This window comes from Anas platyrhynchos, chromosome Z, assembly GCF_047663525.1.
Source record: "Anas platyrhynchos isolate ZD024472 breed Pekin duck chromosome Z, IASCAAS_PekinDuck_T2T, whole genome shotgun sequence".
NCBI lineage: Eukaryota > Metazoa > Chordata > Aves > Anseriformes > Anatidae > Anas > Anas platyrhynchos.
In genome coordinates this window covers 1,838,633-1,849,164 of record NC_092621.1, presented here as the reverse complement: position 1 = coordinate 1,849,164, position 10,532 = coordinate 1,838,633, and the positions used below count along the sequence as shown (strand labels likewise).

General features: G+C 47.0%; 2 long non-coding RNA genes across 3 annotated transcripts; both read left to right on the top strand.

Annotated features, from left to right (window-relative positions):
* Nucleotides 1-5,272, top strand: LOC106017675 (uncharacterized). Of its 2 annotated transcripts, XR_011805877.1 has the most exons (8): nt 1-136; nt 873-1,004; nt 2,241-2,360; nt 3,299-3,477; nt 3,564-3,744; nt 3,892-3,965; nt 4,301-4,440; nt 5,021-5,270. It is a non-coding gene; the product is annotated as an uncharacterized lncRNA (long non-coding RNA). The 2 variants fall into 2 exon arrangements; XR_005261794.2 differs by having other exon boundaries at nt 3,892-4,440; nt 5,021-5,272.
* Nucleotides 5,273-5,533: 261 nt separating this feature from the next.
* On the top strand, nt 5,534-9,732 carry LOC113840275 (uncharacterized). The gene is made up of 3 exons (XR_011805954.1): nt 5,534-5,684; nt 6,546-6,644; nt 7,826-9,732. It is a non-coding gene; the product is annotated as an uncharacterized lncRNA (long non-coding RNA).
* Nucleotides 9,733-10,532: the final 800 nt, after the last annotated feature.

Genomic DNA, 10,532 nt, shown 5'->3' with positions numbered 1-10,532 from the left:
AAGCGGGGCCGTGTGCTCCTCATCAAGGCCGGCTGGGGAGGGGGAGGCCCGGCGGGAGGCCCTGGCTCTCATTTCAATCACAAAGGGCGGCCATGGGCACGCCGCCGCCATGCTGTGTGCGGGGCCTTCGCCCCAGGTAACCGCGCCTCACAGGCGGCGCTCGCCCCTCGTCGTGGTCTCCTTTCCCGGTGTTTTCCACAAAAATGGTGTTAGAAAAGGGTGCTTTGGGGGTTTGCTGCAGTATGGTGGTTATGCTCGTTGTCTGGGCTCAGTGGTTCCGTGCTTTGGGTTTTAAAGGCTGCTTCTGAAGCCTGGAAGTGGATTTAAAATAACAATTTTTGGGGTTTTGTAAAGCTCCCTTTGAATATTTGTGATGTTGAAATATGTGTCTGGAATCCCACTAAATCAAAATTTTGTAAGCTTGGGTTTATTTTGTTAAAGAAGTGAATGTTAATTGTGTCCAAACTGAGCATGTTACTTAACACTTAAATAACCACAAAAGCGTTTTGAACTTTCCTTTGCCTTCAAAAAGAAATCTCTGAGATAAATAACCTATGTTAATTTTTAAAAACATTTTAGCAAGTCAGAGCTAAATTATTTTTGGTTAATAGCCAGATGAGCTTTCTGCTTATTATGGCTCTAATGAGCGCTTCCCGAAAAAATACAGCCATCTAAAGATGCTTCGAGAGAAATCTGTTGTCCCTTGGGTCATCTTGGTGGATAAAATCTGCACCTTCCTCAATGCCTGGCCACAAATCCCTGGTGGCACGGGAGTTGGAATCTGTATTTTGGAATCTGAAGTCCCTAAACCTGGTGGTTGAAGCCTTTGTTACCAGAGGATCCTTTTTTTTTTTCTTTTTTTTTTTTTTCAGGTGTTGTTCCAGGGCACCTGTGCTACGTGGGGTGTGCATCGGGAATAAACACCAATTCTGGTTGGCATAAACAGAAGAACATCTACTGGAGAGCACAGCATGGACAATCTGCTCTGTCTTGTAGCACGTCGGGTAAATGTACCTTCTCTTTTGGTTGCAGCTTTCAGGAGCATAGAAAAAAATGGCTAACCACTCCCTGGTACGTGCTTTAAAGCCTAAAAAAAGTTTTGGGCTGTGATACATCTTTTTTTTATGAGATAACTTTATCAGAATATTGAATTTTTTTCTTTTGGGAGGAACACTATATGATCACGCGAAGGTACATTGGGTTTGTATTGTAAGTTAAATCCACAGGGTATTTTGTTTCATCTTGTTACTGTCTCTGAGAATAACACTGCAGAATTGATGTGAGGTCGTGTGCCTCTCCCCAAGGTTAAAAGCTGAATTTACTAGCACAACCTATGATCTTCTCTAATGCATCTTCGGAGGGATGAATTCAATATCGATTTGATGATAGTTTATTCAAATCATCGGTTGAGACCACAATTTTTGTGCGTTTTGGATTTCTATGGCCCTTTAAAAAAACAAATGTCAAAGGACTATGAAAAAGTTCACCCTCAATAGTTTTGAATAGCAGAGGGCAGGCTTACGTGGCCAATTACTTGTCTTCCAAATAATAATACCCTAATGGATTCATTACCTTGCTGCTGGGATATAATGAAGAAGTAAGAACTGTTTTCTTTTTTTTTTATGCACGGTGTAACAAATATATTCATGATGTACTGAGATTATTACTGGTAACTGTAAGCATTTACTATCCACTCGTGTGCCTCTAGCATTTAGCGAGTAGCTTTTTGGCATTTCCAGCAGTCTGTTTTGTAACTTCCCAGTTTAGCACCATTGCTAGTGGTGGAGAGGGTGGCTCCTATTTATGAAGCGAGGAGATAACTTGGTCTCTGAACAGCATTCAGTGCCTGTGCAGCACTGAACGTAGTTGTAAGTGTGGGTTTCTGCCAGCTCCCGGTTGTAACTGGGATTTCCCTGATGCTTAGCACTGTAAATAACATGGAAATTCCCCCGCAGCCTCCAGATAAGCCTAGATGGGCCAAGCGTGTGCAAATACTCCTGGGTTGGATTTTTGGGAAGGCTGTGATGGAGAAAAGATGACATTTCTGGGTCACTGATGGGCAGGTGTGCCCTGAGCATCAGGGATCACAAGCAGAAGAAACTTGGTATTTGTGTATGCCATGATTTGGAGACCTGTTGAGAGAAATTTTAGCCTCTACTTTTTCTCCCTGTCTTTTATTTTTGCTCTGTGTATTATTGGCTCTGTGTTTTATTAAAACAGACCCATTTGAAACACTTCAGCAGGAAAGCGGTGTGACGTGAGCAGAGGGAAGCCTCTGAAAATCTACCTCGTGTCTTCTCGTGGAGTTCATCAGGACGGTGGCTGAGGTTTGAAGCCGAGACCTTCACCACGGTGCTGCTGTGAGCATGCAAGCAAAGCAGAAGGAGCGGCAGGGAGCCCATATCCAGGGCTGGCTGCTCCCTGGGTGCCAGCCAGCAGCTGAAGTCACCGCTTGTGGATCAGCACAAGAGGAGAGGGTTAAAAATAAATAAATAACAGCTTTGTGTGAATGAGAAGCTGTGCTTGGGGCTGGTGCATCCCCAGGGCCTCATCCCCGCCGGCCCCAGGCCAAGCTGCCTCATCTGTGCTAGGTCCTGCCTCCCAATTCTTGCTCTGCGCCCAGCTGGCCTTCAGCTGCAGCCCCCGTGGACCAGAAAGGTCCCGATGACAAATTTCTTTGCAAAGTGCAAAGCCAGCAAGGGGAACTATTTTACGAGCTCATAAAATAGCGTGCTGCGAGCTGCGGGCCTGGCGCTGAAGTGCCTGGGGAGAAATGAGGGGTTTCCTTTGAAAGGAAAGGCCTTATTTAAACCCAATTCATTGTGCTCTTATTGTCGGTGCTCCCTATTATCGGGCCTTCTGCTGATTGCTTTCGGCCTGATAAGCAATTATTGTTAAAATGAGCCGTGAGACAGCATGTGAGTGATGAACAGCGTTTGCAGGTAGATGGCAAAGCCGCAGTAGAGGGGCAGCGCTTAGCATTTTATTTGTCTTTACTTAAATGTGAATAGTTAATACTAATCGGGGGAGCATTCTGTGTCTAGACACACTTTCAGTTCATTACTTCCCTGGGCCCAGCACAGTTCTGTTACCGTTTAAAGAATTAAGTAGAGTTGCTGGTGGCTATTTATTTTTTTTTTTTATCATTTTCGTCCCTCTGAGGGCGTATCTGAAAGGCACTGCTTTCTGTTTTTTTTGGTGTTTCATCCCGATCTGAAAGGAGAAACCCTGTACGATGGCACTCGCACCTCTGCAAGGAAAACTTCTCATTTATTTTTCATTTATTTCTCTCCGTTAGGTAAAGGCAATGCGGAACCAGTAAGGATCAGGAGACTTGTGTGCTAAATGCCATTTTGGGCCTCAGGAAGAAGTGAGGAAACAGTTGCTGAGCACTAAGAAACAGAAGTATGGTGATAACAGAAGGCAAATAAACCTAAAACTAAGGAAACACCGGGGATGGTGACAGCAAAAGAGCAGGTGCTTGGAGGCTCCTGGCTTTTGATTGTGGCGCTGACACTTTTTTGTATGAATTTCTGTAAAGTGCTTGACCTCCTCCTGCCTAGTTAACCCAGCTGGAAAATGGGGGAAGGAAAGCAGAAACCTCGCGGAAAGTCGGATGTCACATCTGATCCGCAGCCTCCTGGGAGAAGGGCTTTGAAAAATCCGTGCTGAGGTTGTGAGGAAACGCAGAGCAGCCTCGTTGGCCGTGGATGCTACATCCCAGTCCCTGCTTTGCTCTAATGGGTAAGGATTTCCTCCTTTCCCAAAGGCCGAGCCTCTCTGGGATTGGTTTTAACGTGGAGGAAGCGTGTGCCATTGATTGACCCCGCAGCACGTGTTTCTGGCTGACACGAGGTTGATTTCTTTTTCTTTTTTCTTCCAAATTCACAGGTTGACGACAGCCACTTTCTGTAATTCATCGTGAGCAAACATCCACCCCCCGAGCAGCTGCTGCCGCTGTGTCCGTGCGTGTGCATTTTGGAATAACACCATCCCTAATTTGTCCCCAGTTGGCTTTCACCTGCAGCCTCGTTGACGAGGGCTCAGGATGAAGTTGTGGCCCCCATTAAAAATGAAGGGCCCTCGTGATAAATGAGGTGGCGCCAACCTGAGTGGCGAAATGGTTTGAAATAAGCTCTCAGCTGGCCTCGAATAATTGTAGGAAGTGGGATGCTCGCCACAGGGCACCTCCTTTGTAATTTGTGAGGGGACGATGACGTTTGAATGCTAGGAAATAGGAGCATCCAAAAAAAAAAACAACAATGTTCATTCCCGATATCGAGTCTTGATTATTTTTCAGAGTTCAAAGCCCTGTAGATGTGATTTGTGGGATGGAGACCTCGTAGGGAATCGTTCTGGGGCTGGCAAGGGGCTGAGCATCGGACAGCAGTGTTGGAGCTTGCTTCTGGGCTTCAGTGATGGAAAGGATTTTCCTGTGGGGTGAGTATCAACCTGGAACATTTGGGACAACCCTGAACATTTGGGAACAGAAGGACAGCCTCCTAGGGGGAAGGAAAAAAGGGAAATGACTTCCTCTGAGGGTTTAAAAAAAGAAAACTCGGTAAGAAAATTCACAGAGAAGAGCCAAAGAGGTCTTTGTTTACAAACCCGAGCGAGCACTCGTGGAATTTCATTGCGGGGTTTCCCCAGCTCTAGTTGGGGCTGACCTGCGGGTTCACCGCAGTCATCCCGCAGTCAAAACATGTTTATCTAGTGCTGAGCTCCCCGTAGCGAACGATGAATCATTTTGTGGCTTTGCTCTGAGCACTTCCCCGTGCCGGGAGGTGCGTTTTATACATTGCGAGGCGCAGAAATGATTTAGGGTTTTCTACTTTCTTGTGCCACCGAGTCACCCTGTTACCTCCCACGTTTTGCGAGCGCGCCTGAGCCCATCTGTGAAATTCCTTCCCAAACAAAGGACAGGGAATGAATATGTGACAGTTTTCAGTCCTCGGGTTGTCTTAATGAGGGCAAACGTTAGGCAAAGCCTCCTTTTTTTAACGATCTCTCTTATTTTTAGTCCAACTCAAGTGTGCAGTCGGCAGAAGGTCCTGGCCAGCGCGGGTTTGCATCGTGGTAGGGGGAAGCTTGGAGCAAGCAGGAATGAACCAAAGGCAAGATTTCCTCCTGCCTGCAGGAGCTAAAAGGCAAAATGTTTGGCTGTCATCGATATATCAAAGTTTTACTGTTTTGTCTTCTTTTTAATGCGAGGGCAGCGAGTTCAGGAGGAAAGAATGACTTGAGCGGCGTACGGTTGAGATTACTCATGAGATGAACTCACTGGTTCGTTCTACAAAAATCGTATTGTAATTGCATGTAATTTCATCAATCTTCAGCTGATTGCCAGAACTCTTCAGCCTAATGTGCTGCAGACTGGAGTTTAATGACTATTTAAGCAGGAGTGACTTAGGCTTTGGAGAATCGTCCTTTTTTGGGGGGGAAAAAATAACCAGTCCGTATGCTGACCAGCTGCAGATTATTATTAGGGTTTTGTTTCTGTGCGCCTTAGAGCAAATACGCTTTGTTGCTTGTCTTTTGGGTGTAGGTACAGAGCTTTCCCCGGAGATCTGACGTGCTAACGCAGGAGGATTCGGCAGCTGGAGCCTCTGAAGGTTTCATTGAGAGCCAGGAGCCTGATTCTGCTGCGGTCTCACCCAGGAGCTGGTGTTTTCCAGAGGACGAAGGTGGCTTCTTGCTCGAAAACAACGGGATGAAAGCTTTTGGCTCGTCTCCTCCGCTCCTCCTAGCCCCCTAAAATTTTGCTGTGCGGTCTCCCTCTGAAACAGAGCGAAGCAGGCATCCGTAGACCGTGATCCGTCGCTTTTTGGCGGCTTATAAATCGTCCAGGCTGCTAGTTAGGCTGCCTACCCCTGGTGTAGATCATGGCACCAGCGGCAGAAATCTATAGGGTTCCCCAGGGCCCCTTCAGAGCCGGCGGAGAGCTTGTTAATATAATAGCAGACCATCTCGAAAGGGTCAAATGAATCACTCCCTACGAGTGCCTGCTTCTCTCCGCTGGCTGAGAAATAAACGTGGGGATGTCAGGAGCAGAAAGCTGCTCCCCAGCTGCCTGGGTGTCTCCGCAGCATGCAGCGGGGTGAAATCCCCGGCTCTGCGGGGCCACCTTGGGATATTTCAAAAAATCATCTCCCAGCTCGGGCTACACCCCGAAATAACGGGGATTTCTTTCAGCTTCATCTCCCTCCTGGGTGAAGCTGAGCCCTTAACAGCCTCCAGCCTCCTTGGCCGCTGTAAAACCAAATAATATCCGTGAAGAACTCGGGTAGTGTAGCCACGAGCACGGCATAAAAGCTGTGAGGAAACTAATAATCCTGTCTTCGGGGTATTTAATAAAAAGGGAGAAAACGCCATAAATGGGAGCACTGCAAGTCCGCCACGTAACAGACAGCGATAAACCGTGCTTCAGCCTGGAAACATCTCTCTCTTTTTATATCCCTTAATAACTGTGGGAGACGTGGACAAACTTGTGCTTATCACTACATATTTTACTGTCTGTCTTTATTATTTTATTTTTTATTTTTTAGGGGGAGCGAGCCCAACCCCAACCGCACACGTGCATCCATCAGCGTTAAGCGTCCCTTGTTTTTAACCTCGAGCAGCTTTGAGGATGTAGAGTGAAAAAGGTCGGCGATAAGGTGTTGCTGGGGCTCTGCTGGTGTGGTTTTGGGGTTTGGGGAGGTGCTGGAGGGCAGCAGAAGGTGGATTTTGGGGCGAAGATCTGCTGGGGACGGCCATGAGCAGCGTGGGGCTGTGAAAAGGGAACAGAATGGATGTTTTTTTGGGGGATGGCTGTCTCAGGTGGTGTTAGTGCCCCTGGGGAAGCACATCTCACCCACAAACGTGTTTTACCAGGAGGGGAATCAGTCATTTAACCTTCCACGCCGGCTCCTTTGTTATCTGGAGGGGGCTTGGCCTCTCCGAGAAGCTCCGCAATGCGGCTAGCGCGCAAGAGGTGGCTTTCAGTCACTCCTGGAGGCTCAGGAAAATTCATTGGAAATCTATAGCTACTAATTGAGCACTTGGCTTGCGGAAAAGGGTGCTGGTCGCCAAGCTGGTGAGCTCTCCGAGGCTCTGGAAGTGGCGCTGAGCCGTGGCAGCTCTGATGGAGAGCGCTCCTGACTGGGTGGGTGCTGTCCTCCCCTCAGCAGGCAGTGGATACGAAGCTGGATCTCACCTTCTCCTTGCTACCCCTGCCTAAGGAGCACTCTGCTCTCCTCTCCTTGAATTTCCGCATGCTGAGCTTTTTATTTTTCCAATTAAAAGCTATTTTGGTATCATTTTGAAGGGTTTGGGCCCTTATTTACCCGCGCTGCCTGTCGAAATCATCTCGCGCCGCTCGGTGCCAGATGCTGCTCCTTCTTACATCTGCTCTAAAATATCTAAAATATCTAAATTATAGCACTATATGTATATAATGTGCCTGTATATATGGTGTTGGATCAGGCCTGGTTGGGTTGGAGTTAATTTTTTCTTCAGAGCAGACTGTATGGTGCTGCATAAGGTTTTTTTTTCCCCATGTATAATGTGTGTGTGTGTATAAATATATATATGTAATCCTTAAATAGATTTGTAAATCCTTCCGTCACTCGGAAAACTCGGCGTGTAGCCAGATTGCTTCATGATAGTCAAGAAAAAAAGGAGAAAATAACCCAAATAAGATTCGTTTTAGAATATGGGTCTTCGGAGTGGTGACAGAGGTGAGGTGAGCAAGGAGGTGGGACGTGTGGTGCCCCAGCGTCGTGCAACGAGACCATTTTTTGGGATGCCCCAGCCCAGATGCTTTGTTTCTGTGCTTTCTCCTTAGCTGAAAGCTTCTTGGATTTGGCCACGCCAGCCCCTGCTTTCCTGCTGTCCCTGCCGCAGCTGCTTCGCCCTCCTGGCTCCATCACCCCGACGGTCCCAGCTGCTCCTCCCTCCTCTGGCACATTTTTGGGTCAACGAGGCAAGGTTTGGCATTCGTGACCACACACCAGCCCCCCGTTGTCAGATCCAATTTCTCAAAGCTTTAGAGACTTTTTAGAAAACTTTAGTTAAATTTTTGGCTTTACTTTCAGGCTTAACCCGAGTGTTTTTATAGGATAAGGCCCTAAACTGATCATGATCTGCTTTGAACAAGAACCATTTTAGACTCGTGTTCACCTTGTGGTGGATGTCATAATGCTATTTTTAGAGGCTCATGCCCAGTGCCATGAACTAGACTTGTAAACGCTCGCGAGGATGGATAAACCTCCCCTTTTAAAGTATTCTGGGCAAGAGATGTTAGCTTCAAGGTCAGGTCATGCGTCTTAAATTTAACTCTTCTGTCCCTCTGAGCGTGTAGAAATTTTGCCTAGGGGGTGAAGGCAGCGCGTGCTTTCTCGTTGGTGGTATAATCATATTTTTTTTTTTTGGTGAATTACTTTGTATTGCAATTCTCTCTCACTCTGTTGTGCTGTAATAAAGCCAGCTGAGATGAAGAAGGAGATCAAGATCAAAAAATAGGCAAGCACTCCATTATGATACAAACGTTTAAAAAAAATGCTTTAAATTGCTGAAGGAACAAGCGTTTTTAACATCTGAAATAGGAAAAAAAAAAAGACCAATTTTCAGGAATAATGTAGCAGCTTCAACGCTCATCTTTGGGTATGATGGTAGTTAGCATTAAAGTGGTGTTTTTGCATTTTTAAGGTGCTGTACAAATATTTACTGATTCCTCAGTGCTGTTAGGAGGAAGAGAGGGGCTGAGAACTGTAACATTCGTGCTGGATCTCCGCAGGCTCCCGAGTTTCTCTTGTGAATGCAAACGAGAAGCACTTTGGGTAAGTACTGGGATGCTGCCCAAAAAGGATTTAGGCAAAAAAGGAGGGTGCCACGATGCTGGTGGCTCAGATATCTGACCCCACAGGGAGTGTGGGGACCAAAAAACCTCTGAGAGCAGGGGCTCAGCTCTCAGGACCTGTTGTGGCCATCTCAAATCCACACGGGGGGTACCTGGCCTGAAGCACCGTGCTCCTCCCCGCACCTGTGGGACATTTTCATCCCTAACCCGGTGCCATAAGGCTATGAAAAACCTTCAGGATGCGTGTGACAACTTGACTTTGCCGGAATCTCTACGTAATAATAAAACCAGAAATGATGTTTCCCAAGAGCTGATTCCCAAGCTCTCCAAATCCATCCGATGACCTCGCCCTGCAGCATGGGGGTTGCTGGAAGGCCCGCATCTCCCTCCGGGACATCTGCAGCTGCTCCGAAAGCTAAATTTGGGCTCACAGCTGGATTTTGCGGGGTGGCTGCTCTCAGAGGTATGTCCCATGGTGCCACGGGTGGCCGTGGCCATCTCAGGCTTCCCCAGGGTCCAGCACGATGCTGAACGGCAAAATCAGCGGGTTATGGTCGGGTCTGTGGGCATGGCTTGTGTCTTGTGCACACGTGCAAATGTTGAAATACAGAAACACCACACGTTTTCCATAGGCACCCACCAGGTAATCTGGGCTGAAATTTCGTGTTTTTAACATCCCTCGTTGAATAAATAAAGCAGATCACCCATGAAGGATGGCTGTTTGCTCCGCCGGTGAGAAGAGCTTGCTCAAATATTAACGAGGAGGATAATCACCTTAATAACCTTCAAGGGTGAGCTACTCTCTCTATATGCAAAATCCCACACTGCCACACCTTGAGCTTGGTATAGCAGCCAGGCACCTTCGAGGCGCTCCCAACTATGCCCTGCATCTCTTCGCCTCTTGCTTTATAAGATAATAAATAACGATTTCGGGGAGGTTAAAGAGTCTTCGTAAGCACCGCTCCGAATCGATGAATCGGTAGCTATCGATTCCCAGCATCTTCTATTAATTTCATTACGGTGTCGAAAGGGGCAATCCATAGCAATTAAATAAAATAAAATAAAAAGAAAAAAAAAATCATCCGACGGCTCGTGGTAATTGAATTTGTAAATTTACGAGCTTCTGTTCATTTACTCCGAACGCCAGTAATTAATATTTGATGCAGCCGGTCTGGAAATGAGCGTTCTTGGGGGATTTCTAATTGGGGCAGACAAACCTCTTTCCTGCAGGAACCCCCGGCGCTGAGGAGCGCTGATAATTTGCAAATAAAGAGAGCGACTTGTGATTAAGCTTCCCCTGGCTGGTATCGGCCGGGCGCACGCAGAAAAACAAATAGAGCAATTACTGATTTCCAAAGGTTTCCCTGTTACTGTAAACACTTTCATAGCTTTCTTTGCGTTTCTCAGAGGCTGGAGTCGATCCCGGTATCGCGCTTTGGCTCTTAATAATCTAAAAAGCCATTTATTTGGGAGAAGACGCTGCCTGATTTCCAATCCAAACCCAGCTCCACCTTGGAAATGAGGTAGGAAGGTGGGAAACACAGTTTTGTGTTTTTTTTTCGGTGCTCAATGGGCTGTCCCGTGATAAATACCAGGATGTAGATTTTTCAGCATCGATCGTAGCTCCCCGCAGTCACGCTGATGGCGGGGAGAGATGTTCCACCATTTGGAGTAATTATTCCTTTGGATTACG